This window comes from Trematomus bernacchii, unplaced genomic scaffold (genome assembly GCF_902827165.1).
Source record: "Trematomus bernacchii unplaced genomic scaffold, fTreBer1.1, whole genome shotgun sequence".
Lineage (NCBI taxonomy): Eukaryota > Metazoa > Chordata > Actinopteri > Perciformes > Nototheniidae > Trematomus > Trematomus bernacchii.
Genome location: NW_022987685.1, coordinates 610329 through 638141, shown reverse-complemented (window position 1 = coordinate 638141; position 27813 = coordinate 610329). Strand labels below are relative to the sequence as shown.

At 42.3% G+C, this 27813-nt stretch overlaps 1 protein-coding gene across 1 annotated transcript in view; it reads right to left on the bottom strand.

Moving 5' to 3' along the window:
* The window catches only part of dnah2 (dynein, axonemal, heavy chain 2), a 162815-nt gene that overhangs the window by 93127 nt on the left and 41875 nt on the right, over positions 1-27813 (bottom strand).

The window sequence follows — 27813 nt, the reverse complement described above, 5'->3', positions numbered from 1 at the left end:
CTAGATCAGTTTACCTTGATATTCTCTATAATGGATTCCACAGCAGTGAACACGTGGGTGATTCGACTGAACAGTGGCAGGTCATTCAAGGTCAATGTTCATGTCTTTCATTGCCGTAAGCAGGTTCTGAGAACATAAAAACAAGTGCAAACATAATTTCACTTTTGAATGTTTGACCAGGAGAGTGCAGCTATTGTATGTTTAAAGTTTGCCTATATTTGCACTTGGCAGTGAGGACAGACAGAGGAAGGGCACTAAAGGAGAGGTTCACGTTCACATTCCTGCTAATGCAGCCGCAGCAACCGCCTGATATTCCCAGGAAAGTTTCTCCTCAACCTGTCAGCCATCAGGGCAGCAGCAGCTTTGCATAACTCATTTGACACTGAAATGCAAGCTAATAGGCTTTTTAACAAGTGCGACATTTAGGGGTAGAAATGTGAGAAATGTGAAAAACAGTGTCTTTTATTCGTGGAAGATTGGCTCACATTGCCCCAAAAATAGAAAAGATTGTGCGATCAGGTACAAAATCTTCTTGAGGTCTTCTCAAGTTTGCCGTTTCAAGTTTTTCCCTTTCTTTGATACATTTTTGATCACAGCCGGATCCCCTGTGGGGTATTAGATACACATTTTCCTGGTGTCAAGCGTGAGTGGGTGTGAATAATCGTGCGCAGGTGACTGTAAGGAGGTGTGAGTGGATGTGGGAAACCTTCCCAACAGAGCTCAAAGGACAAGTATAGCCAAAAGGGGGAACTGTATTCCTACTGTAGAGAGGAAGTCTGACTGGCAGAAGATGAGCATATGAGTTCAGGTAGGAGTTGAGTAGAGGTGCTCACACTGCAGTCTGCATGTGCCAATTGCCTGTGAGACTTTTCCTTGATCTGTGAGACAGAGCCATGCAATCTGAATGAAGGGGTTAGCTGAGGCAGCCCAAATAGAAGCTGGGTAATAGACAACAGTTGTCCAACAATGTTTTTGGTTTGTCTTGAAAATGTTTCTCCGTGACCTCAGCCATAGATCAGGTGCATTTTTCAATGGCTCCTCAGGTCTGCCATGGCTAATGCACAGCAGAGAAGAGCAGTGTGTCCAGTTTGCGACCTCAGAACTGCCTCGGCCTCTTGCTGATGGTTCAGTCCTGCAGGATTTGTCAGGCTGTGACCATCAGTGTGCACTGGAGCAGATTGAAACTGGATTTGAATCAGAGAATTGACAGTTGGCAAGTCCAAGAACACAATAGTTTACCTGTGAAAAGTGGAATGTCTTTTGATTGGTAGTCAGGCTCTGCAGCAAAGGAACTGTAAGGCCGCAGTCATGCAGATGTTCAACTGTATCTCTCACCTCTGGGCACACAATTTGGGCAGTGACCAAAAGGATAAGATCATGGGTAAAAGCATCTGCAAGTTGTTTCCATTTCAGGATGCTTGGTCCAAAACATTACCCATGTCATCTCCCAAACACAGACTGTTTCAACTACACAACGTCGATTTGTTGATTACTGTATGATGTGGTTGGACTCCACTAAAGCCCAGCCACAATGCTCTACAAGATGACTGCTACAGTCTCAAGCTTTGCCACGAGAAGTTATCAATGAGGGAAGAACTGTCTTTAAAAAGTGCTTTTCTATTTGTTCATTTGGACTTCTGTTTACTCTTTCACAACTGTCACTGCATCGCAAGTCTCTTGTTGTACCGCCCGGCTTGAATTTGACTGGGACATATTTGTTGCATATATAGTATAGGTTGATGAGACATGGGGGTGTAAGTATGACTGACCTGTTTAGCTTGACCTGTTTGGTTGAAGGGAAGCACAGTTGTGCCTTTTAGGGATTTTGAGGGGCTTTGGAATGTGACATTTGATAAATAAATGATAAATGAAAGCTTTATGCCAAATTTGTTTGTGAATAAGGGAAAATATGAGGTTAAGCTTTTGCTGTTTTTGACCTCTGGAGGGCCGCTTTTTTCCTGATACGTTAACAGGAAACACATTTTTTAAATTCAATTTGACAGAAAACTAGGATAGAACAAAGGACTTCTATTCCGGCTCTCTGTATACTAAACCTGCTCAGCTTATTAAAGGCTGGCCTCTATCCGTATGTTCTCACATCATAAACAACTGTTTTACATCAGTCAACGTTTGTATGTCAAATAAATTCTTCGCAAAGCGTTTTCGAACAAGAGTTTTTACCTTTATGCTCACAAGTAAAGGGTTGTAGCTGGTCTGTACTACATTTTTTAACCCAAATTACGAGAATAAATAAGAGACTGACCTCTTCATAAGGGGCACTGAGGAAAGAGCAACATTTATTTTCACCGTGGTGGAGTGAGAGTGGAAGGCAGGCAACATCAGACTGGTTGGTTTAGACAGCTACAACATCATCTGGGAGTACAGGGTGAACACTTTGTTAGCCAGGAGCTAAAAGAGAGACAGGTGAAGGGGACTGTTAGAGAAGGATGAAGACAAACAAGGGCACAGCAGGAAGGACGTACTGTATATAGAAACACACAAACAGAGATGTAATAACACACAAAGACTGGGAAGAAGTGTAAAAGGGAGAATTCTGTATTATATATAGGTTGTCAGCTTTGGATAAATAGGATTTACATTTGCGGTATTAACCAGAGATGAGCCAGGGTGACTGTGAAGGGCAGTGTGCCAGAAAAGCATGTCATGAAACACAAATCCATCAATTTCTATTCCCTGCCTGGGAGGACTTCAAAGACAGGTCTCTCACCGTGCATCCATTCAAGCATATAGTCAGCTAGCATTGCAGCATGAAGAGTATAATGTGAGCTCAGCACAGTGCAGGTCAGCCTGTACAGTATGAGGACATCCACTCAGGATACTCCAGCTTGTTATTGCGTAAAACCCTATTTATTTGTGGCAGTTGTTTATACGTATTACTTTCTTTAACCTATAGAAATACACTGGGTTCAGTCAACAGTAACATATCTAAGGATTGAGAACGAGACAGGGAGTACTGTATGTGAGAGTCAAAAAGAAACCATTCTCTGACTAATATTTCATCAGTATGCAGGACACCTGGGCCACTACGTCAGTTTGTTCTCATCAAAACCTGCTCCTTGCAGCTCATGAGCCACAGCAGTGTGTGAAGATACACAATACGTGCACATAGACACACACAGACACAGCGTGGCTGTCACAGAACGCAGCACAGATGATGAGCTTGTGGGAGGCAAATCCCCAAATCCAGACCAAAGTCTCCTGCAGTGCAAGGTAGGTGTTTTTATACCAACGTGACACAGTCCTTGTCTTGTCGGCACCTGGCGAGTATTTAAAGGTAGGTGTGTGTGTGTGTTCAAAGCATACAATTATTTGAGCATTATAATCTCAGTGCTTTCCAACCGGATCTTTAAGCTTCAGTATAACAACAAAAAAGGGATATACTGTAACTTTGGATGCTAAAATCCTTGGTACAATTGAGTTTTTTTCTTTATTTAAGCGACACCTTAGTCACAAAATGACCATTAGTCCTCGCCCCGTGTATTCTAAAAGGAAAACTGCTCATCTCACATGCCTCCATGGTGAACTCGCAGAAGCGTGAGAATGTTTATGTGGAAATGCATTTAACATTAACAAATAATGCATGTTTGCATCATAGGATAAACCTAGGCTATAATGCACACGTTGTGTAAATAGTAAACACTATTTAATATCATTTTGTGATTGTTTCACCTCAATTTATCAAGATATTGACTTTGTGGACTGTGGAAGCTTGCGAAAAATAAACACCACAAACATTTTCTTCAACAATTTAAGGTAACAGGGGGTGAGTAATTGACATATAAATGGTAATTTTGTGGGAGAAGTATTCCTTTAAGCAGGGAATTACAGCTGAGGTTAATTTGGGATATGGTTTAGCTTCAGGTAATAGTTTGCCGTGTAGTAGTGAGGATTAATGTTTGGCTCATAAAAATAAGGCTCGGTAGCGTTGCTGGAGGAGCCCGTAAAATAATCAAGCTCATAAACCACGGTATTCAGCAGCACTGGGCGGTGATTGGCTGTGTTGTTTCTGTCTTAATCTGTTGCTGTTTGCACTGCTGCTTGGTTAACACTTCTTATTCTCTTTCTGGCACATCATTACGGCTCCAGCGGGATCCAGCATGGTGAGATTGGTGCCATGCTAACATTTAGCCTGATATATGTGTGCATCTGTGCTCGTCTGTGCAAGTGTCAATGTTTCCTTGAGTAATGGAGATACTGCTGTTTGCTCAAGTTTTGCCAAAGTTTGTGACGGAAGTTTAGAGAGTGTGTGTGTGTATTGGTGTGTGGGCGGAAGATGGATTTAGTCTCCAAGGAGCAACATAAGTGTTCGCTTGCTCGCACATGCTGGTTGAAAAACACACATAACATCATCACCTATGCTCCACAAAAACCTGTCTGCACACCATCACGCACGCACGCACGCACGCACGCACGCACGCACACACACACACACACACACACACACACACACACACACACACACACACACACACACACACACACACACACACACACACACACACACACACACACACACACACACACACACACACACACACACACACACACACACACACACACACACACACACACACACACACACACACACACACACACACACACACACACACACACACACACACACGTGAGTCAGCAGTAATCCTGCTGCAGCTCTGGCCCAGAGAATCATGTGTCTGTGGTAATCATCACGTGTACATACATACACACAAATGCACACACACACATAAATCCTTGCACACCTTGGCCCTGCACCAAACCCTATAATGACACTGATCCCAGACCAGCGCTTGCTGCTTAAAGGAGCTTGAAAATCAGTGGGTAAACAGATGGATCAACACCCACCGCTGATCTATGTTCAGCTGAGGCTCCAGCCGCTCCAAATCATGGGATGGCACGTTTCCCATTCGGAATCACTTATGATTATGAAAGTGGCAATGGAGACATTTGTGTGTTAAAATCTATTTTTTTTTTAACTATATGTTAATCTATTTGAAAAAAAAGTCTCCAAGTTGGTATCTTTGACATGAAAAGGCAAGCAGGGTATTTTTAATTGAATCCATCAGATTGATTTGATGATATTGCATCTCTATCAGCGTAGAAGAACTCAATCTCATGTGCTGATTGCCTGAGCTCTTCACATAAAAGAAGCGGGAATGTTTCATTAAGGCTGTGATAATTCAAAGATATAGAAATCAGTGCGTATTCAGAGCTGTGTACAGGGTAAAAATAGCATGCAGACTCAAGTCATTAAACAGATACATACACTATACAAGGCCTTGTTACTGAGAGGTAAGAAGGATGGAATGATGTATCCTTACAGTTTTATAGAGACATTTTATCTCTATGTGTTTCCTAATAAATGACAACAGCTTGTCGCTGGCCTACCACCAGCAGGCCAATCCTGGCTAAACAAGACGATACTGTCAGCTTTGTTCCAGCAGAGTGAATGAGGAGCCAAATCTGGGTTTTGTTGAAGAGAATCACAATGGCACACACACGACAAGTCAGTGTCAGTTAAAGTGATTCTGCACTTCTAACAGTCAAAGATAGGGTGATTACGAAAATAAATGACAAGTACGGTACATTGTGTTGGAATAAAACCGTCTAAAGAAGCTTCAAGCCTCTGCTCGCTGATTTTCATATTGTTCTAAAACAAACGCCAATCAATGGATGCTTAAAGGCATCCAGCCAGTAATCTGCAGCACCATTGTTATTGTCAAAGCTAAAAAATACAGCATTGGTTGGCCACACAAAAGAATCACAGCCATTTTAGTCGTGTTTTCCTTAAATAAGATTAAACACATTTAAGAATACCAAACACAGCGTTACTGTATGTGTTCAAACTGAATTTAGAAACATCCCAATTTCACTATAACCAGTGTGTGATTTGAACTCTAGTAATCATCATCTTCTGATGTAACGCTTTATAATCAGCATTTTCCCAGTCATTTATATATTCATTCTCATCTTCCTTTGCACCTGTAGTAGGTGAACGCATTATGCTGTGCTTGCCTATATGAATAGATACTGTTTACAATACAAATACTACTGTAGCAAACACAACAACTCATTAACCTAACAATGGGCACTATTCCTTTGGACAGAGTATGCTCACAGAGCAGATGTGTTAACTTGTTATTATACTGACAATGTTATGGTTTTTGTCAGCCTAAAAGTAATGGTCTAATTATAAAAGGTACTAATCACATTGTAGACTGGATCTTGTGATGAATGAGTTTTAATACTCAACAGGAATACAAAAACTGTACTGCCATGTGATATATTTGCCTGCCAAACTGTATTGCAGTGGGGTAGTTCATTGACTGATATGAAAAAGGTTGATTGTTGTGCTCAGGTACGTGTTGGTCATTGCACTGTTGACTGAATGTCATGGTAAATAGAGCAATGACAAGCTTTCCACAGTTTCCTGGGTAAATATAGGTGTGTATCGGCTTAAATCATATAAAAGTAGCCACGTTAATTTGCATGCCATGCTATGTTGTACAGGGTAGCTCAGTAGTGCCTTTTCCCCTGGTCTATAGAACTTTACAATTCAAATGAAATGTACACAAATCTACTAAAAAGTTTTACAGATATCAAATGTAGCTAGTATGGCTAAGTTAGCCTGCTATCTTCTGTCTACAAAAGTTAGGTAAAAGCAGGCAGTAGCCAGGTTTCCATCCGGTATCACTTATTTAAACTCCAATAATCTTTGGCTGTAACATGTGTACTCAAAGTTGACTGCAGTTTCGACTGAAAGAGCATCCAGACATGGCATTGCCAAAAGTTTAAGGCAAAATCTCAACCTCCACTCGCCAAAATCTTCAAACAAAACTGCTAACGTTAACTGGAAGGCGATTTCAGTCTGAATAGTGAAGTGGCAATGAAATGGCTATTCTGTGTAAACCAGCAATCCCCCACTCAATCCTGTTGGAAGAGCAAACAAACTGGAAAATGGGCAAGTAAGAGTGGATGTTTTTCTGGTCTCCTTCCAACTCAAAAACTCATCTCTTGCTGCTGTTAGACGAGCCAGCATTGTAATGAGTGTTGGTAGAGAGCGAGGAAGGCTGATAATATGAGGAACAAATGTGAAGCAGAGAGAGGGTGTGAGAGCGCCAGCATTCTTTATAAGTGTTTTCTTTCACTGCCACACACTGTTGAATGTGTGAGGCTATTCATCCGCTCCGTCTTGTTCCATCCCACCATTGATTTAGGCTTTCAAATTTCATTAAATAGCAGTGGTGGAAAGTAACATTGAGATTTTTAAAGATTAATTTCCTCTGCATGGCTTCAAGCAGTCATCCAATCTAGCAAACCTCTAAATGGACATTAACAACCACTTTCAGAGGAACTCATTTTCTGTTTTGCAATTCCTGCTTCTTTCCAGCTCTCCATCTACATTTGTTATTTCATTTCTTTTATCAACATAATATTTTTTTTACTATCATCCTAAGTGCATTCCTTTTCCAAAATTATTTCCTCCAGTATTTCATTCAACAGATGCCTTTTAAACAGCACCAAACTGAGATCGTCCATAATTATTAAAGTGGTTTTATATCTTGTAAGATGTGGTGCTAGTTTCAAAATGTTACTTTGTCTGTTATTTATAATTGAAAGTACTTGTAAGGGATGGGTGGTGGAAATTAGTTTTGCAGGGATGAGGATTTGTAAAAAAAACAAAACAATGCATTTTGTTATTTGTGGATAGCAGCTATAACAAATGCAGTTGGATTAAAAATAGGGAAATCCATTTGAATTGCTTCAGAATGCATTTTGTGTGACCTTCAGAGACAGTGAGACGAGCATGGCATTGCATCCGTCTCAGGTGCTATTGTGAAAATGCAAAATCAGAATGCGAGATTAGATAGGAAATAAAAGAAAATATGTACCTTTCCCGGCAAACCTCGGACCCATTTGTGTTTGGCATTTCTCTTCAGGCTCAATAGCAGGAATGTGTATTCAACTCCATACGGGCAAACCTACATGCACACAAAACAAAATGTGGCTCATTACCGTCTGTATTGGATTCATTACCTCCAATGTTATCACGATAACGCTCAGATCTATTCATCATAACAACATCATCAGCCCTCTGAATGCATTCATTGGCATTTTCGTCTTTTTTCCCTGTTTAGTCTGGCCTTGAACAGATAAAGCGTAGCTGATCTAACTTACTGGAACATTTCGTGTCATTCTAATGATCCCACACATAAAAAATACATCTTCTAATGATTGATGTTTAAAAATGTATGCAAGGGTTAATGTCTGGCAGGGTTTCATTAGTGCTTTGTTGATAAGCGTACTTCTTTCATTAGGTGGGAGGAGGTGGGTTACACGAGGGTCATTTGTCCCCGAGCTTCTACTTTGGATCCTTCCGTGCTAGAGCCTCAAATGTCCTCTTTTGAGATTCTTGATTAAATCTTTTTAAATCACATCCAGGAGGTAAAAGTTATGTACTGGTGTCACAGGCCAGTTCATCCTGAACATCTGATTCATTATGATGTAAGACGCTGAAACGGGAAAGATCAGCAGTCTGTCACACTCAATAAATGCAGTCAGGAGGAAAATCTGATAAAGCCGGGCATGAGATATTTTTAAACCCTGAAAGAAAACTCGTTTAGCATGGGATTCAGTAAGAAAAGGGGATTTTTTCATAAATCGAGTAATAAATGTAACTCGGTCAACATAATTTAATTAGTTTCAATCCAAATAGGCCTGTTTAAAACTGAGATGAACTATTTTCATCACCTTATATTGGAAATGTTTGTACATGTACAATGCCCTTCATTATTCACATTATGTTTTTCAACCCTTGTGTCTTAAAAATATGACTTCGGAAGTCTTCCCAAGATTAGGTCATGGTGGTTTTTCAAGGAAAGGTAATATTGTTAGTCTTATCTGGCAAGCAGCTACTTCCTGATGTCCTTTCCTCAAATCATTCTGAATAGGGATGAAGAAGAAAGGGAGGAGAGGTGGTGGAAATAAAGATAGAAAGAGAAGGAAACCAAATTATTAAAGGATGACAGGAAGAGAAGGAAGTGAGAAAACTAAAACCAGATGGCTGTCACAGAGATAAGACCGGAAAACCTGAGTTCAATGTGTGCTGAGGTTTCTGGAACACTTCAATGTCCTGGTCATACCTGAGAACCACAGTGAACAAATGTCCTTCAGGCTATGTTGAGCCGATCAAAAGTCCATCCTTTCTTTAATCTATTCTTCTGAGTTTAGTCCACCTCAGCAGTGTAGCTCTCCATACAACAACAGGCTGAAGCTTTTCATTACACAAGGGAGTGAAACATATTGGAAGATACTTGATAACTGCAGTCATAGCGGTACCGAGTGGATACACACTTGTTTTCCTCCTTCAATTGTCTAATTGAACTTGAGCCATCTGCGTGCTTCTAGTTTTTCTTGTATTTAAGCAGCTTACAGTATACAGTTTATATTTTGATTTGATTTTCTAAACGGGGACCTCCAGTTCCAATTCAATTGTGTCTGTCAGGACTGGGGCGGAATATTTTTTTGAGTGTGTCATCCCTAATCCGAAATAGAAACATAAAAAGCAACTGTTGGAGAAAGGGAATTTTCTATATCAGAGCGCAGCTACACTTTGTGGCCTTTTCGCTGGGTGGCTTGTATAGCAGTATTTATCTTTGATTCTCAAGATTATTAAGCCTGTTGGTGACGATAAAATGTGTTAAAGAAATAGTGCCGTATTGCCCTCTGCTAACAGTAGAAAAAACAGATTTAAAAAAATCAATACCATGTGGGATTGGACTAAAGATTCTCCTCAAGGAATATTTCAGATACAAAATATGTTAATGCATTTGCAAACAGGCGCTTACATACCCACTAACACACTCTATTTTAACACTCTACCCCACAGGCGCCTTTCTACATACAGTAGATGTTCCATATGCCATGAGCACAGTATGGCGCACGCACGCACGCACGCACGCACGCACGCACGCACGCACGCACGCACGCACGCACGCACGCACGCACGCACGCACGCACGCACGCACGCACGCACGCACGCACGCACGCACGCACGCACGCACGCACGCACGCAACACACACACACACACACACACACACCACACACACACACAACACACACACACACACACACACACACACACACACACACACACACACACACACACACACACACACACACACACACACACACACCACACACACACACACACACACACAACACAGGAAAAAGAGGGGACCATAGTGATGCAGCACCGTCCTCTCCTCCCGGCTTGGCGTGCCTGGAAACCATGGCAGCAGCAGTGTCTCACGCTACTAGCAGCGTCGCCATGCCAACAGTGGCGGCAGCTTTCTGTGGGATCAGACTCGCCGGGTGACACCTGACGATATGCAACACACACTATATACACAGCAGGGAGCCACAGGAAGAAAAATGGAACAAAGGAAAGTGTGCAGGTCAGACTTACAACAGGTGGGTAGAAATACATGCCTGGATGTAACAACAGCATGTACACACACACACCTTCTTGCAGGTGTCAATGAAGGGCAACCTTTTATCCATCTTTTCCTGTTTTAAGTGGCATGCTCCATGCTGTCTATCTAATTAAGGCTTCCTGAATATGGCTGTCTGCAGGGTGGGCACACACAACACACACACCACACACACCACACACCCACACACAACACACACACACACACACACACACACACACACACACACACACACACACACACACACACACACACACACACACACATCTTCATCCTCCTTTCAACACAAATCACACATCTAGTGCACACAAATGACAAGAGCACTATATCACTCTCCACACGCACGGAGACACACATATTCAGACTTACAAAACACACACACACACATCCACTACCCACATATTAATAACCAGGTCTCCAATGTCAATTTGAGCTCTCAAGGACCATGGCTGCTGAGCGAGGCAGAGGCCACAGCGAGAGGGGGGGGGGGGGGGGGGGGGGGGGGGGGGGGAGAGGGAGAGAGGGGGGGGGGGGGGGGGGGAGAGAGAGGGAAGAGTAATGGCGTAATGCATTCAGGTTCTTATTCATGCTGATTCCCCCGCTGGGTGCACAGACTCATTTACCTAAACAATACATTTCAGACAGGGCAAAGAGGTCACAGGTAGGGCTGGGGGGGTGTGTGTGGTGTGTGTGTGTGTGTGTGTGTGTGTGTGTGTGTGTGTGTGTGTGTGTGTGTGTGTGTGTGTGTGTGTTCGAGGTTGAATGATAGCCTGCTTTTGCCCCGTTGTGTGCTCTGAAAACGTGATTTTGATGTGGGAGAGGAAAGGCTTTCTGTACACGTGTGTGAGGCTAAAGAAAAAGATAGCGGTCACAGCAGCGCATGTAAAGCCAAGCTCTGCCATTGCATTGGCTGTCTGCATCTGATAGAGAAGAAAGAAGGCATAAAAAGGCAGCCAAGTAAAGGCAAAGAGAGAAAAAAGAGAGCAAGGGAAGAGAGAGGGCCCTTGAGAGAGATGGAGGTTGAAAATGGTGGTACTTGACCTCCAGTGTGTGCTCCCTTTCATTTATCTGTCTCTACCTTCCTGAAGGCTGCCACTGTTCTTTCTGTATAATACTAACTAAAACTAATACAAAAACACACATATAAAAGATATACTTTACCTATGCATGTATAGGATCTATGGTTACAGAAAGAGAATAATGAAAGATAATACCGGTAATACCATACAGCTTGTAAATGTATATTAACATATTACTATTTTTTTTAATTGTGCTATAATCCTAAATGTGTGGAAAATATGTCATGTTGCTTGTTGTTCAACCAAACAGAACCGGGATCCACGACTAAACCAACACATATTGGTGTTAAAAGAACCTTTCATAATGGAGAATCAGTTTGATAAGATACGTTTTGGGGCGTATCCAGTGATTTCAATAGCTGGAAATCAAGATACTCAATCACATTGATGGAAGAATAATATAACAATTCAATATGCCATGACACACTTCTGTTTGCTGCAATAACCCCTCTGTAAAAGGCTTGGGTACCCAGAGATATTAAAGAGCAAGCTACCATTCATTAGAGAATTGTGGCTTCATTTGACCTAACATACCTGAAGGTAGTTGTGCACACACGCAGTATTCCTGTGCAACAAAGGGGCAACATTCTATAAGTGGTCACCTTGAGGAATCAGAACGGTTGAATATTTCTATAACATGCTTAAGTGTCTTGCCCTGGTGGACTTCATTGTAGCTTACGTTGGTGAGTGTTAAACTAATCACAATGGGGATGAAGGCTGAACCACATAAATATGAACACAATATGTTGAAGCAGAAATCACTTGACCTTAAATGTGCACTAAAGCAACCGTGCACTTATACGCTCTGACACACAGGATGTTCTGATTCTGTCCATATTGTGCTGTGACCTTAGGTGTGTGCCTGTAAACACGAGCATTTACCCGGCCTGACACTCACACACGAAAACACTCGTAATGACACGCTGACTCGACGCGAGTGGGCTCACAGTGATGAGCTACGACCCAAAGAATACGCACGCAATCCATCCAGGCACAATAACAAGCACAACCATTTGTAATGATGTCCACTGTCCTATTAGCTTGACATAAGAACACAAAGGCTGCCATAATTACTGCGACAGAAACAACTCTGAAAGCGCAAACTTATTGACCCAGGACCCCGTGCACATTGATCTATCCTGCTTTAAACTCACACTTTCATAAACCACATGCAGCGTAACACACTTATCGATCTGGATACTTAAGCACACCAGGCCGAGGTTTATCCTGTTGGCCCATAATACCGGTTTCATGGCGGAATTTAGCTGAAAGGCAAGGCAATAGGGGGACTGAGATTACACACACACACACACACACACACGCAGATGTCCAATGAGAAACAGTCATTACTGCCATGCTGTTTAGCCTGCTGAGTCTGTGTGTGCATGTTCCATCACACAGAAAGGCTTGGAGTGTTCCCTATGAGCGCGGCAGCATTATCTGTTAATGAGAATGTCTGTTTCTGTGTGTGGCGCTTTGCTTTACTTTCTGGTTGTTTTTTGTGGGGTCTCTCAGACATTTAAAGAGTAATAATATTGTTCAAGGTTTCCTGCCCAATGTGTTTTTGTTACTTTAAAAAATGTGTACTCTGTGTGCACGTTTGTGTGTGTGTGGCACCTGCCTCGGGGCAGGTTTGCACAGCGCGGTGTGCTGATCCACAGCAGGGTTTTTGCGGTGTGAGGAACAGGTGAGAGAACAGAGAAGGGAGTTGACAAGATGCCCTCCCAGCGCTCACACGGCACCAGAATCACATCCCGATACACGCACACACACCGCTGCATGAGGGGGGGGCACAAGGGGGAACGAGAGCAAACACTGTTCAACATATTTTTGCAATTCTAGCACAAGAGAGAAAAAAAAAATGCTGCTGTGGAGAGCAACATACACAAGCCCGCAATTGTTTAAAAAGTCTCAGTTTTCCAAAGTTGCCAGTCTGGCATGAGTTAAAAATCAGAGAAATATGCAGCAGATAATTGGGAACATATCCTCACAGCACACTGTTTACATGAGCCTATGTTTTTGTGCATTATGTCTCCAAGGGCTCTGAGCATATTTGACAGCATCTAGAACATATGAGAAAGTATGTTCCACTGCAACTATGCTGCCATCCAGTCAATATGTGGATAAGCAGTGTGTGTATGTTATGGGGATTAGGCAGGTAGCTCTGTGTACTGCGTGTGCATATGTTTTTGAATAATATACATGCTTGGAAAGAGTAATCCTTGATTATTACTCCATGTACTGTAGGCACATGCTCGAAAGGTTGTGTACAACCACGGAGCTGTTTTCACTTAGACCAATCTTTGTGTGAGGATATTATTCACAGACACACAAACAAGCTCTATTTCCATTTACTGTAATTTGTTCTGAATTTGTTGGTAGGACCTCCTTGCGATAATTTGTTGTCAGAGAAAAAGGTCAAACAAATGACATAATTACTTTTTTTTGGAGCTTCTAACATAAACCACGGCTGACCTATGCAACCATGATTATAGTAGAAGATGATTTTTGATTCACTAGAAAGCCGCTTGGCTGATTTACAAAAATAATAATGGTTTGGAGGCATGTACATATTTACCCTGACAGATAGACACATGTATCCTTAGTTTTAGTGCATTTCAGATGTTTCATTTTCTCATCAAAGTTGGGAAAGTAGTCGCGGAACTCGAGGTTTGGTTTGCACGATGACAGGTTTGATTCCATCTGTTTCTCTCCAAATATTATGAGAGCGAGCAAGATGCTTATCTGTAGGGCCGTTTCTCCTTTATTTAATAAGCTTTGTCTATTTCCTCTTGTTTGGCTCAAAAGTTGGCAGCAGCCTTGTATGCTCCTAATTTCTTCTTTCACCGCTGTTGTTGTTGAGGCTGTGTGGGCATGATTTTGTGAGAGCAGTAGACAATGCACTTGCAACTCTGCAATTTGGGGCTCGTTTGTTAGTATGAACTCTGGTGGGCTTCGAAAAGAGTTGCTGATCAAACATGTGGCATGAACTCAAGCATATCCATCAGTCATGTTTCTTCTGATATTTCCCATTAATGTGTATTTTCTCTCATTAAAAACATTGAATGTGTTGCTTTTCTGTTATTTTACTCTCTAACCTTGTCATGGCGTCACAGTCCCTCTGCCTCTCCCCCCCACCCTCCCTGCTCCCCTCAGTTGTGTTTACCGCGGGCCAGTGGCTGACTGTAGCCTTCCCCCCTCTGCCCAATCAGTGGCACTGGCTTGGGCTGCTAATTGAATTGGGCTGGAGGTCTAATTCTAATGTGCAGCAGATGGCCGGGGCATTCCTGCATTCAACCAGCCGCGGGCCGCACTCTGTTCCACAGCGCTCTGCCCAGGGTAATGTAATCCACCGCGGAGAGGAGAGAGGGGCAGAGAGAGCCACTCAGTCACCTTGAGGTTACACACAAATGGGCAAGGTCTCTAATGTTGCCTTAATTGCATTCACTAGGCAATTGAGCTATTACCACACAGCGGTTCCCATTCTCACACTTCTATATCAATCTATAGCGTTAAACAAACAAGCATGCATATAGACAACCATGTAAGTCACTGTATGCGACACACAAAGGCATCTAAACACACAGAAGAAAACAGTGGGGTAAACCATCACTGGATGGCAGTGTTGAGCTGCTCTGGGCGTCAGGCTCGGGTGATGCTGGGGAACAGGGTTCCACTGAAGACATAATAAAGACACAAATCAATGGCCGTAATTTGGAGAGAGACTCAGCTTGCGTTAGAGTTATAATTTCCCTGGTTTCTGGAGCTGCATTGGAGAGTAAACACTGTGAGTGCTAAATCACAACAGACAGAGCGAGAAGGAAGGAGGAACAGAGGGAGGCAGATAGTTAGAGGAAGAAATGGAGAGATATAAGGTGCAGAAAGAGAGACGGGGATAAAATCAGAGCTGCTAATGTAATAACAGCCCAACACTGAGATGGGGAACATTGCTTCTCACAATGGCTACTATCACCAGCTATCAAGTGCATCGGGGACGAAGCTTCGGGGAGCGCGTGTGTGTGTGTGTGTAGCGGGTGTGTATGTGTGTGCACGAGCAAACACAGCGTACTTTATGCTTGCACGGGGCTGCGCTTACTGTTTTGAGATGACTCCCCAGAGTGCAGCCTGAGTGCTGTGAGGAAGATTATGAGTAAGATAGAAAGCACACATGAATTTGAGCTTTGTTGTGTGGCAAGATAATCAAAGATGGAACTCTTTGTCGGAGCGGCTAAGTGTATGTTTTGCGAGTAAATGACTGACAACTCAAAACAGCCATTTGGGTTGTGGGTGTGACATGAGCTCTTTGTACAAAGATGTTTGATTTGTAAGCACGTGTGTTTATACATTTTGGCCCAAATGTATGAGCTCAAGTAGTTATTTAGATGCAGCTCTACGGATGTTCAGTGTTTTTGCGCTTCGGCCCGGGAAAAGTCGGAGATAATTGGCTGAGGGTGTGGGTGGCAATTGCAGGTGATTTGGTTAGTGCACAGTTTATCTTGCTTTTCTCTTATTATAGACACACTATGACAATAAACTCTACCTGCAGAGCTAACAGACAGACAAGGTTGGTGCTGGTATAACAAGTAAAGACAAACTCATTGCAGTATAGTCTAAAATGTTGTTGATTCGCTGACACCATAAACACTGGATCTGCTTTCCATGTAGATGTGACTATGTATTATGCCGCATTTCCACCACACGGTCGGCCTCGGCCTCGCTCGGTACTGCTAGGCCGCGTTGGGCCTTGTTAGGGCCGGCTCACTTCATGCTGCGCTTCCATTACAGTTTAGGAACTGGGGTAGTATCTATAGTAACGCAGTGTAGGCGGAGCCGTGACGTCATCTTCAATGAGAACCCCAGAAAAACAACACAGCCGTTAGCTGTTAGCACTCAGAGCTCACAGCTCCTCATATCTGTTCAGAAACTAGACAAAAGTTAAACAAGTACAAACCACAGACTGCCTGTGTCATGGCGAATACAGTCGCTGCTTTATTTATGTCTGTATAGGCTGTTGTTGTGAGTGTGGACGGTCGGAGCATATACTGCGTTAGCTTAGCCAATCTCCATTTAGAAAACACGCATTTTAAAAGGTTTTTCGCCTGCCGTCTGTCTGCAGACTTGTCAAAGCATTAATTCATGGTTTTTACTAACCGGTATCAGTATGTTGTTACTTCGGCATCATTTTGAAATGTGTATTACAATTAAATCACGGTCAAATATGTTCATCTTGTTGTAGTTGTAGCCCCCTTGCCAGCGATTCTCTCTCTAGTTTAGCATACTCAGCCCGACTCAGCCTGGTTGTTGGCCACGATAGAACCACGATTTTGTCGGGCCAGAAAAGAGGTGAAAAAGTACCCCCGGGCCGGAACTAGGCCTAGTGGAAGCGCAACCAAAAACGGGCCCGGCACGACACGGCACGCTTAAACCGCGCTCCGCGCCATGGTGGAAATGCCCCATTAGTGTCAAAAGGGTTACACTTATTTTATTATTATCGTTATTTAGGGGTTTAAAGGGTCTGTCCACCACTTTAAACCTCAGTTTGTGTCTCCGACATATTTACATTTGAGTCACACAGTATGCATTTGTTTTGTTGAAACTTAGGAGTTCTATCATGCACCAGACAGCATCGTTTTTCCAGCCAGATGGTGAGAAGAGTCTGAGGATTTCGGAAATACCTTCAGAGCAGCGGTAAGTGCTGCTAAACGACCTTCTGGGTTTTTCCACACAAATCCTTGTATATATGTTCAGAGAAACGGATGGCTCTGTGACTCGAATGCAAATGCACTAGTGACTTCTAGTTGTTGTTTTCTTAAACAACTGTTGGATGGATTGCCATGTGATTTGGCACACACATTTGTATTTTCCAGATTTCTTTCTCAAACGACTTATCATGTATCAATTAATCTACAGAATGGGGTAGAAATTATGCTTTCCGTGAGCTGTTTTAGAGGTACAGTATCTTATGCTCTCTGATTACACATAATTCGTCTTTGATTGATGTTTTCAAATGTATTGTGTGGTGCAGAATCACTTGTATTGTGGCATTGGATTACAAACAGGATTTGTAAATTGTAAATACACTCATACTGATCTCTACCCAGCTCAAAAATGAGCAGTGATGTCTATTTCACCTCAGTTATCACCAGTAGCTACCACACACACACACACACACACACACACACACACACACACACACACACACACACACACACACACACACACACACACACACACACACACACACACACACACACACACACACACACACACACACACACACACACACACACACACACACACACACACACACACACACACACACACACACACACACACACACACACACACACACACACACACACACACACACTTCAATCTCCAGTGGGCATGCAGGTGATAATGTCTCATTCTGTGTCTTACTCATATTGTCCATAGTATCATCATTAATCATTTCTCCCCCGCCCAGACACGGCCATCAGTTATTGAGAGGTGCAATAATTTGGAATTGATTTAGTCCCCCCCACATGGAGCCTGGCACAGAATATAAAGAGCTCCTCTGGCAAGACAGCAGAATAAAAAAACGAATGATAAAGGGCTGTCAGCATCTGAATCTCTACTCTTCTGCAAATAGCTGTGAGATGTGTCTCTTTCCTTCTCTTATTGTCTATTTCTGTCCTTCCTCTTTTTGTTGACAGCACAACTAGGAAGCAGGGCTGTAGGGAAATTGTTCCTGTTGTGTGCGTTTACTTGTTTGTGAGTCAGTTTGGAAGAGGAGGAGGAGGAGGAGGAGTAGAGAGGAGATGGAACCTGATGGATGGAATCTCTCCCCTCCTACGCCAAGCCCCTTGTGTTAACAAGGATTCAGATTTAGGAGAAAGAGCGTCACAGAAAACCTGGAGAGATAGTTAGAAAGAGACAATGGGAGAGTGAGAGCTCCAAGCTGAAGAGCAGACTACTGAGCCTCTATAAATAGGGAAAGATTGACATACAAGGGTTGATAGACCCTAATAAAGATCTGCCGTCTCTATTATTTCCGCCCCCTTTCTCCTCTAGACTTCTCCTATTGATTTAACACCATATCAGCTGGCATCAGCATCATTTCTATGAACATTGGAGGAAAGATTTACATTATACATTATTATGCTATAGCAATTGCTATAGCATAATAATGTATAATTGCTGATTAGGTATATTACGATAATGTCCATACTGTATTTGCATTTCAAGTTTTATTTTTTAGAACAAAATATTGTGGGAGCTGGGACAATATGTCCCCGCCAAAAAGTAGTCCAATAAGCAGCATGATGACGTCAATGGAGCATTGCAGAAGCTATTGATGCCTGTCAACTATGGCATACTGTTATCAATTCCAATTATTCCATTATCGCTTCCAAATGTGAATTGGCTCTTGATATCGAACCGTCCTTCTGAACTTCTCCCTGCTCTTCTTTTCCAGTGCCTTTTATAAACTCAGCAACCAAAAACAACTTCTACTGTCTTAGCTTAGAGAGAACAGATTATTCTGATACGGTAACAGGTATTTCAAATATTACAACTGCCTGTCCATCTTCAAAAGACACTGACAGCTTTATTTACCTCACAGAATAGACAAACTGACTATTAATACGGACAGGGTCTTATTCCCAATGCCTGTAAATCTGATCATGTTTATGTACAAAGCCTCCCTGATGTCACTTCCACCCCCATTTGCCATGTTAATTTATTGTTGCTGCTGTTTGATGTTAATGCAAATTCCACACTTCCTCCATCTGTTTCAGATTTACAGTCCTTTCAGGGAACATCATCCTCTCTCATTGCCGAAAGGCTTTTATTGTGAAACATCGACAGGATATGTTAAGTTTGATTTACAGCAGATTTACAGCTGCTAAGAGCGTGAGAATTAATAATTGAATAATATTAGTCAGTGAGGGAGAATAGAGGTACACAGTGGTGAATATGGCATGCCTATATTTTGCTAGTGCCATATAAGTGTACACATTATTTGATCTATTATTAAAGAACTGTCTATTATTCAGGATATAATGGTATATGTTTGTAATCATCCCTTCTCTATCTCAACCTCCCTCCATCTCCTTCTATCCTTTATTGCTTAGCTTTGTCTTTATACTCATGCACTGATGTCTGCAGCATTTGTGTGTGTGTGTGTGTGTGTGTATTTGTGTGTGTGGCAGCAGTGTGGCGGAGGCTGGAAACAGGTGGGCGAGCGGAGCAGGAATGACACCTGGCTGACAGCCCCAGGGAGGGATGCAGCACTTTCATCCCTGTCACGTCCCAACCTTCTCTCCTCACCATCATGAACTTTTAGACCGTATATACTGTAATGCTCACACGCCAAAACATAGCATGCATATACAGGATACAGCAGCATCTCTTCGAGGGGAGAACGACAAAATCACTTTGAAATCATTTTCTATTCCCCAAGATGTACCCTTATACCTGAGCCTCCCTTTGTGCAGGTGTCTGTATTCAACATGTTGCGGTGGTTTATGCTGGTTTAGTTTATACAATGCATAAAGTTTAGTCCTGTATCTGCTTCTGCTGACATAAAATGAAAAAATAATTCTAATTAGAGCACAGCTGCTATTTATAAATTATGCAACACCTCTTAGAACTTAACCTTTCCCTCTACACCGACAACATGTTGCATTATTTGGTTTGGATAGACACACTAATTAAAACACAAAAGATAGGTAGTTGCATTGAACAATGGTATCAAAAGTGCCTCAGGCTTGTTTTGAGCTCTAGAAAGTGCAAAGAAATCTATATGCAAGTTCAGTAAAACACACATTTTAAACAAACCATGGCTATACTCCTCTGATATTGTGCAAAATGTTAACATAAGTTCATAAGTCAGTGCTAGAAGCTCTTTAGGTGTATTAAAAAACAATTGCAATCAAACCCAACACAACCCAAACTCGACAGATCCCTAAAATGATGGGAAATGTTCTCTTTTAGGGCACAGGGGGTTGCGAAGAGGGCATGTAGGTGATTGTGTTTCTATAGTAACAACCCCTGCTTGCCTGTCTCTCTTCAGCATATATCACAAACCACTGCTATCTCATTGGTTGCATTTCAAAAGGTCAACAGCAATCAAGGTCAAAGTTGAAGTGATTTGACCTTTGGTTCTAACTATTTGAAGCGGTGTCGATGCAAACCATGCCGATTCCACCTAAATGCGCTCCATAAAAACATTTTATATTTGAACGCGTAGGTTGTGTGTGCGTTAGTAAGCATGGTTAAGAAACAGAGAGCATAAAAGAAAGAGTGATGGTGATTGTGAATTCAGCGTTAATGTTATATATACTGTGAACGTAGCAGGGTAGCATGTGTACAGTTTATTTGTTGGAGAATAAATGCTACAACAAATGTACACCCATGCCATTACAGTTCACGCTTGTGTCTTGGCTGCTGATGAAAGTAAAAGGGTAGAGCTAAGCTAGCATTAACAACGACCCTGGCTCACTTAAAGTGGACCTATCATGCTATATTTGAATAATATAGTATAGGACCATACCTATATAAGGCATATTTATACTTTTTTTTTCCTTCAAAATACCAAACAGATCATGCATTTTAGCCATGCCTCATTTCGCTCAATTTGACATTTTTTAGCTCTGTTTTAGCAAGGGCTGATTCTGTGAGAACAGCACCACCTACAGGCCTGGCATATGTACTACAGCGTCTCCAGCGCTTTCGAACGGCAGTGGCTGTCTCCTCCTGATTGGTGGAGTTGGCCCAATAGCCGTAGCGCCACCGTCCTGACGTCAGGACAGTGTTCAAATCTGGATCAGTTTTTATCAGATCCGTTGCAGCCCCTTTTTTAGAGATTTGGGTATAGAGGAAAATAGAGAGGGTTGTGTTTTCTGACACTTGGTGAGTTCCCTGGAACACCGGGGACACATATTCATGTATAAAAGACGTACAAAAGTGCATTTTGCATGATAGGTCCCCTTTAAAGGGGCCCTTTTATGCCTATTTTCAGGTTCATATTTGTATTTAGTGCCTCTACTGTGACATGTCTCCATGCTTTAATGATCTAAAGCTCTTTATTCTTCTCATACTGCCTGTGCTGCAGCACCTCTTTTCACCCTCTGTCTGAAACCAGAGCCCAGTCTGCTCTGATTGGTTATCTGGCTGACTGTTGTGATTGGACAACCACTTAGAGATGTCTCGCCCCTTAGTCTATCACCTACAATGTGTTGGAGCGCTAGCCAATAGAAGCGCGTGAGTTACGTGGTGATGTCACTATTTGACGTTTCAGGCAGGGCGGAGTGTGTGGGAGAAACTTAGGGATTTTAGCCTTTGTAGACAATTAACATGCACAAAAACCTATATAACACCCCCCTTTAAGGTCGGTTGCCCTTTAAGGTGGACCAGCTATTCTCATTGTCGTAATTATGGACTTGGACAGCAGGCCTTCACTAACCTGAGAAATGGACAAATCTGTTGTTTCATTGCTGTTCAGGCATTGCTCTTGTTTTTTCCTTCATATTTCAATTATCGGATTCATTTTCTATATGGAAGCTAACTGAATCTGACGTAGCAAAACCTTCAGCTTCCACACTGACATGCACAACTCTCAGCAGTCAGCACCAATTACACACGACCCTGCCAGCGAGCAAAACACATGAAAGTTATGGTTCAATTAGGAAAGAGGGTAAAAATAATCTAATCCATAAATTAGCTAAAGTCAATTAGTACAACTCACCAATTAAGGACAAATCTGTTACTTGAGGGCATAGCCATAATGAGGTTGCGGGAGGAGCCACACTGAGACTTTGTCCTTGCTTGTTTGTGTCATGCTTGACAAATACCGAGCTCTGACCATGTTTTTGATATGGAATTAGACTGCAAATTCAATTCTGTCGGGACCGAGCCCCTGTCTAGCCTCACGAGAAAGGAGGACAGACAGAGAGTAAAACAAAGTGAGGAGAGAAAGAGAGTGTGTTTGTGTGACTATTTATAGATGCTGCGTCAGTCTTAATAGAGTTGAAGCTTGTGTGTTTTGTGGTGCAGAAGGACTGATTTTCATTTATCTCAATGCTGGCAAACCCCCAGAGTTTTTCAGAAGGGCAGATGTATTTATAGATGACTGATCCTCATTTTAAAATAAATAACTTGAAAGGGATGATTACCTCAAGCAGCATTACAAAAATCCACACACTGGCATATACGTTCAATGAATCCCCGAGAGAGATGGGCAGAAAACCAATCACCTGATTTCCAACACATTCTCCCATCACCTCCTCTATCATAAACTTGATCTCTTTAAGCTCATTGCCCTTTGACCCCCTGCCCCTCCACTCAACCATGCCTTTAAGGCTTTCTCGTCACCTCAGCCAGTAGGGACCCTCATGCTTGTGAGGTGCACTGTCAAGAAACGTTTCATGCCCTGTCATGGCGATTCCCTCAAGATGCTTTAATATCAAAGTTGAAGTGTGATGCTATCAGACGGAAAACATCTTGGATGAAAACAGTCACCAAAGAGGGAATACAAAACCAACTTTTTATGATGGCATGAGGCAGCACTAGAGGCAGGCAACTATTGATCTTTGCGACAATTGAGTGCTGCAGCGCACGCACATCAGAGCCCGAGAAGCTTTTAAAAACAGGCGTGATGATCACAGCATGTAACGCCGACTCTTTTATGTGTTCCCTCTCCTCTTTCGACGTCCCCTCCCTCTACTCTACATGACTCGTTGGTGAACTGTGTGCTAAGATTTGTGGGAGTGAGTGGGAATTACTGGGAGGTCTGAATTAAACACCTTTGACACCTCCCTAGGCCAAGGTTATTCACACACTAAATCTGCACTTTTGTAGCTTCAGTGAGTGCTGGGCTGCGTGACGGGGGGACGGGGGGGGTGGGGGGCTGGAGAAGGGGCAAGGGGCAGCGCTGATGTTGACACTGGTTGACAGGCAGACGGGGCTGCTCCACAGGCCGCCCCAGGACAGCCGGCCTGGAAGGCAGTGAGGAAGGAAGCAAAGGAGCCACTCAGCCTGTTCCTCTCTCCAGTCCTTTCTGGTCTGGAGGAAATTAAGCCTTGTCTCCATTTCCCCCTACGCTTGCCTGACTGAGCTCTAACCCTCATCCAGCCGGGCATTGGAGATGTTGGGGAATAAGCTGATGAGCTTCTGCCAGAGGCTACGGGCTACAAGGCTATAAGAGCCGCCGTATCCACTTAACCCTTTCTTTCCCCTTGCCGGCAGGGCCAAATGGCCTTACTTGAGGTGATCACCACATAGACCTCGGCACCTGGCAGCCATTCATCATTCCAGCAGCCCTGCAGCCTTTGATACCCTGATACAGCTCTAATGGTGTATGCAAGAGGCGCAGGGCTCACACACACATTCATGCAAACAAAACTCAGGCTTGAGGAAGAACTACGATTTGAAAGGATATCCATTTTGCCCTTTGACCCCCAGAACCATAACAAGAGGCTCATGTGGCTGACCCAGGAGAGCGGCACTGTACTGACAGATAGCGAGGTCAAATGAATAACTTAGCCATGAAGAATTCAAACACTAATGCTGCTGACCTTTGGATAGGGGTGAGAACAGGGAAGAAGACGAATGGGGAAAGAAGAAGGGTGCCAACCTGTGAGAGTAAAGGTGAGTAAATCTGTTAGCCAGGAGGAAATGCTTCAAATCATAGCAGGCAGAAAATATGAAAACAAAGGCGGCTGCACAGCAGGCATTGGCACTTTCATTTTGCTTTACAGCAACTGCCTCTGTACCCATTTTTTTTACAAAAAAGGTGAATCAATGAAAGCTGGTAAAGGAAGAGAAAGCCAACTGAGAGTCAATGTGAAGAAGGAGACTGGACCTGTTATACACGTAGATCTCACTGATCCTCTCCGCAGATATGCTCTTCAACAGAGTGACTTCCCTGCTGGCTTTGGCTCATCACAGATCTGCATCCAGTTTCTGAAAGAAGAGGGAATTTTAAGGTCAAATTAAAAGGCAAAAAATACTTGCAAAAACAGAGCTCAAGTGCACAGGGCATTCATAAAATATAAGTATATAAGTTATCGTTAACAGAAGTGGAGAGTTCAGGCTTAAGACATCAGTAACGCTGTAATGCCCATTCTGGTATTGTTACAGTAGCAACTCCCAATTGTATTTTTGTTTTTTACAAAGGTGTACAAACTAAATAAATGTTACAGCCTCTGCTTACAGAGCAGTTTGATAACACTGTATGTGAATTATACATGACCTTAAATAATATCATTTAAAATATATAAGTCTAAAAAACTGGAAATACTCTATTTGCATGAAGTGAATTGCATACAAAAAGCGGATAAGAGAGCTGTTGGAAGATTTGTGTTAAAACTTGTGTCACTACATTGTTTAAACACTTTAACTTGTTTTAAATTAGAAACTGCTGCTATGAACAGCCATTATTTGCATATTTCACAGGGTTGAGAACATCCAAGAAAATAATTATGTAAACTGGCATGATGGATGTTAAGTGTATATACTGTAGCAACCACTGTTATATCAACTAAATCGGTAACACTGTACATGCATACTATTAGTAGTGATGTCTTTAGAACTGAAGTAGTAGATCTGGGTAGTCTTTTGAACCCAGGGTGAAATGCGGAGTGAACACATGTTTCTCATCTTCTGTCAGACATGGGGTCTCGTGTGTGTAAAAGTGGAATTAATGGTATGCCACAGAGGTAAGTTAAATGTACTCAAACCTGAATGTTTAAGGACCATGAATTGCTTATTCTTCGTAAAAAAACAGAGTATACAAAACTAGGCCATTTGTGAACTGCTTACATATGAATAGAGAGATATATCTGGGCATGACGGATGTCTCCCTGTGCTCTGAGCTCTGTACGGGAGCATCATTAGCACACCGACTGACGTGACTGACAGCTGGTACTGAGAGCAGAGGGATGGAGGGTGAAATAAAGAGGGAGGAGACGGAGCAGAATCTGTGCCAACTATCACCCTCTGGCTGTTCTCCAACGTTTTAATCACAGCAACAGTGCTCTAACTCTGCAACCCCTCAGAGACCCAGGTACCTTAGCCACACTTGACATTAACCACAAGGCGAATACACCCATGGTTAATACAGACAAGACTATCTTCCTCAGTCGATTTCTTTCCCTTTCATTACCCTCGCAGACTACCGTAACAACCAGAGAACACAAGGAGCAAAGCATGTATTTTAAATCCCTATCTCTTTTTTTTCTTCACTTCTACCTTTGTTGTTTTACCTGCACCTTAAGATCTAATCCTCAGTTTTATTTTTAATTTATTCAATAAGTGCATTGAGGTCAGGTAGGCTCTTTCAAAAAGTTACATCAGCTATGATAAGACCCCTCATTTATATTTGCTTGCCTTGTTGTCAAAAACAAGTCGTGCCGTGTCTAAACTCATGCAATTTGGCTGGCAATCCTAACAAAATGGAAAGGATGAGCCAGGACAGAGTATCTGGTGTTAAAAAAATGAGAATAGTTGTCTTTAGAGGCAGTTTGTATGTTTTCCAATGTGGTAAAACTTGACCAAAGTTAGGACAGAGAGCAGCGAGGTTTGGAAGCTCCTCTGGGAATAGAGCTCCAGACACTTATGAGGGTAAAAAAGACTGAGAGGAAGACCTCGGAATGTCTTAGGAAGGAATGGACTAACCCATGTTAAAATCGGATTCTGTAGGACATGGTCATTTGCAAAAACTTCATTATCCCTCAACAGCATCGCCCTATAATCACTAGTAATTATACTGTACCTTAGCTCTGTGATAAGAAGAATCAAACTCAGTATTTAAAAATATAAGAGGAGGCTGTTGAGTTTGAAGACACTACGGGGGCTGTAGCGTCCCCAGCTGAATAATGGTCATACTCTCGAACTGATGGTATCCTTTTATTGTACACCCTTGCATGTATACATTAAGTATCAACGTACCAACGTAAGAGCTATGAAAAGAAAGAAAACACAATAATTAGCCACCATCTCACAGATAAAACATCTCCATTCCTTGCATTTTATAAACGTTACATTTCTAATACAAACTAAATAATGCAATTATAGCTCACTACTGCCCCCTAACTAACAGAGCAGAACACATGTAGGCTAATATAGCAGTTTTGCTAATTCAAAAGCATGGACTCAAAACTACGAAATAACACCACATAATATCAATACACATAATAATTAAAGTAATAACAAACCTTGTGCCCCTATCAGCCAGGTGCTAAAAACCCAAAGTAACTAATTATTCTATGTTAATTTCTCCGTCATTACGTCATTACACGTGTTTACACCATAGACTGTATCAGAGCCGTATAATAGAATATTCTATCTATATGGCGCTGGACTGTATAGAGTGGCGAAGTCCCTCCCACTTACTTCCGGGTAATGGGACCTTATTTCGGAAAAATTATGCATTGAAGTCAATGGGGAGAGAAAACTTATCTTTCGATCCCGTTTGAATTGTGCCATGAATTACACATATGATGTTTGTCAATCTTAAAAAATCATTTCCATGTCAAAAAAGTCACAGTTTGTCGTAAAACTGTTGAAATATAAGACTATGAAAAATACGTAACTAGAAAGACTACAAATCCCATCGCGTAAGTGATGTCACAATTGTTTACCTCCACCATTCAGATACCTAAGATCAGCGCAATATAGATATAATCTATCTATATGGCGCTGGCTAAGATAAGATAACTTTAACAAGATGCCTGTGTGCTTAGTACCAGGTTGTTATCATACCAGCAATGGGTCTTGCTCGTTCTTTTGCTTCCCGTCTGATGAAACGACCAGGAGTGGCTTGATCAAGTTAGCTACCTAGCTAGTAGCTAGCACGTTAGTTAGCATTACAGCCTTGTCATTTGTATTAGCCTTAACATGAAGTAACATTAAGTAACCCAAAATGTTAAACAGTAAGAGTAGTAGTCATATTTCGTGAACCCTTTGAATAGTACTGTCACCGGTGTGATCATTCTATAATACACCATTTAATTCCGGGGGAGAAATGCTAACGCTAACGTTAGCATCGGCGATCTTTTCTACTTCATGCTATCTGCACAAATGGTTGACATTAAACATTAAAACGACCAGGCAGTTCAGAGAGAATCAAAGGAAGGCAGGCTTTGCATGACATTCTTCAGGACGTGTTTCATTGTGGTGATAGTGAGAATAGTCAATAGTTTTGTTGACAAGACAGTAGTGACGGCCATCTTGGTGACGT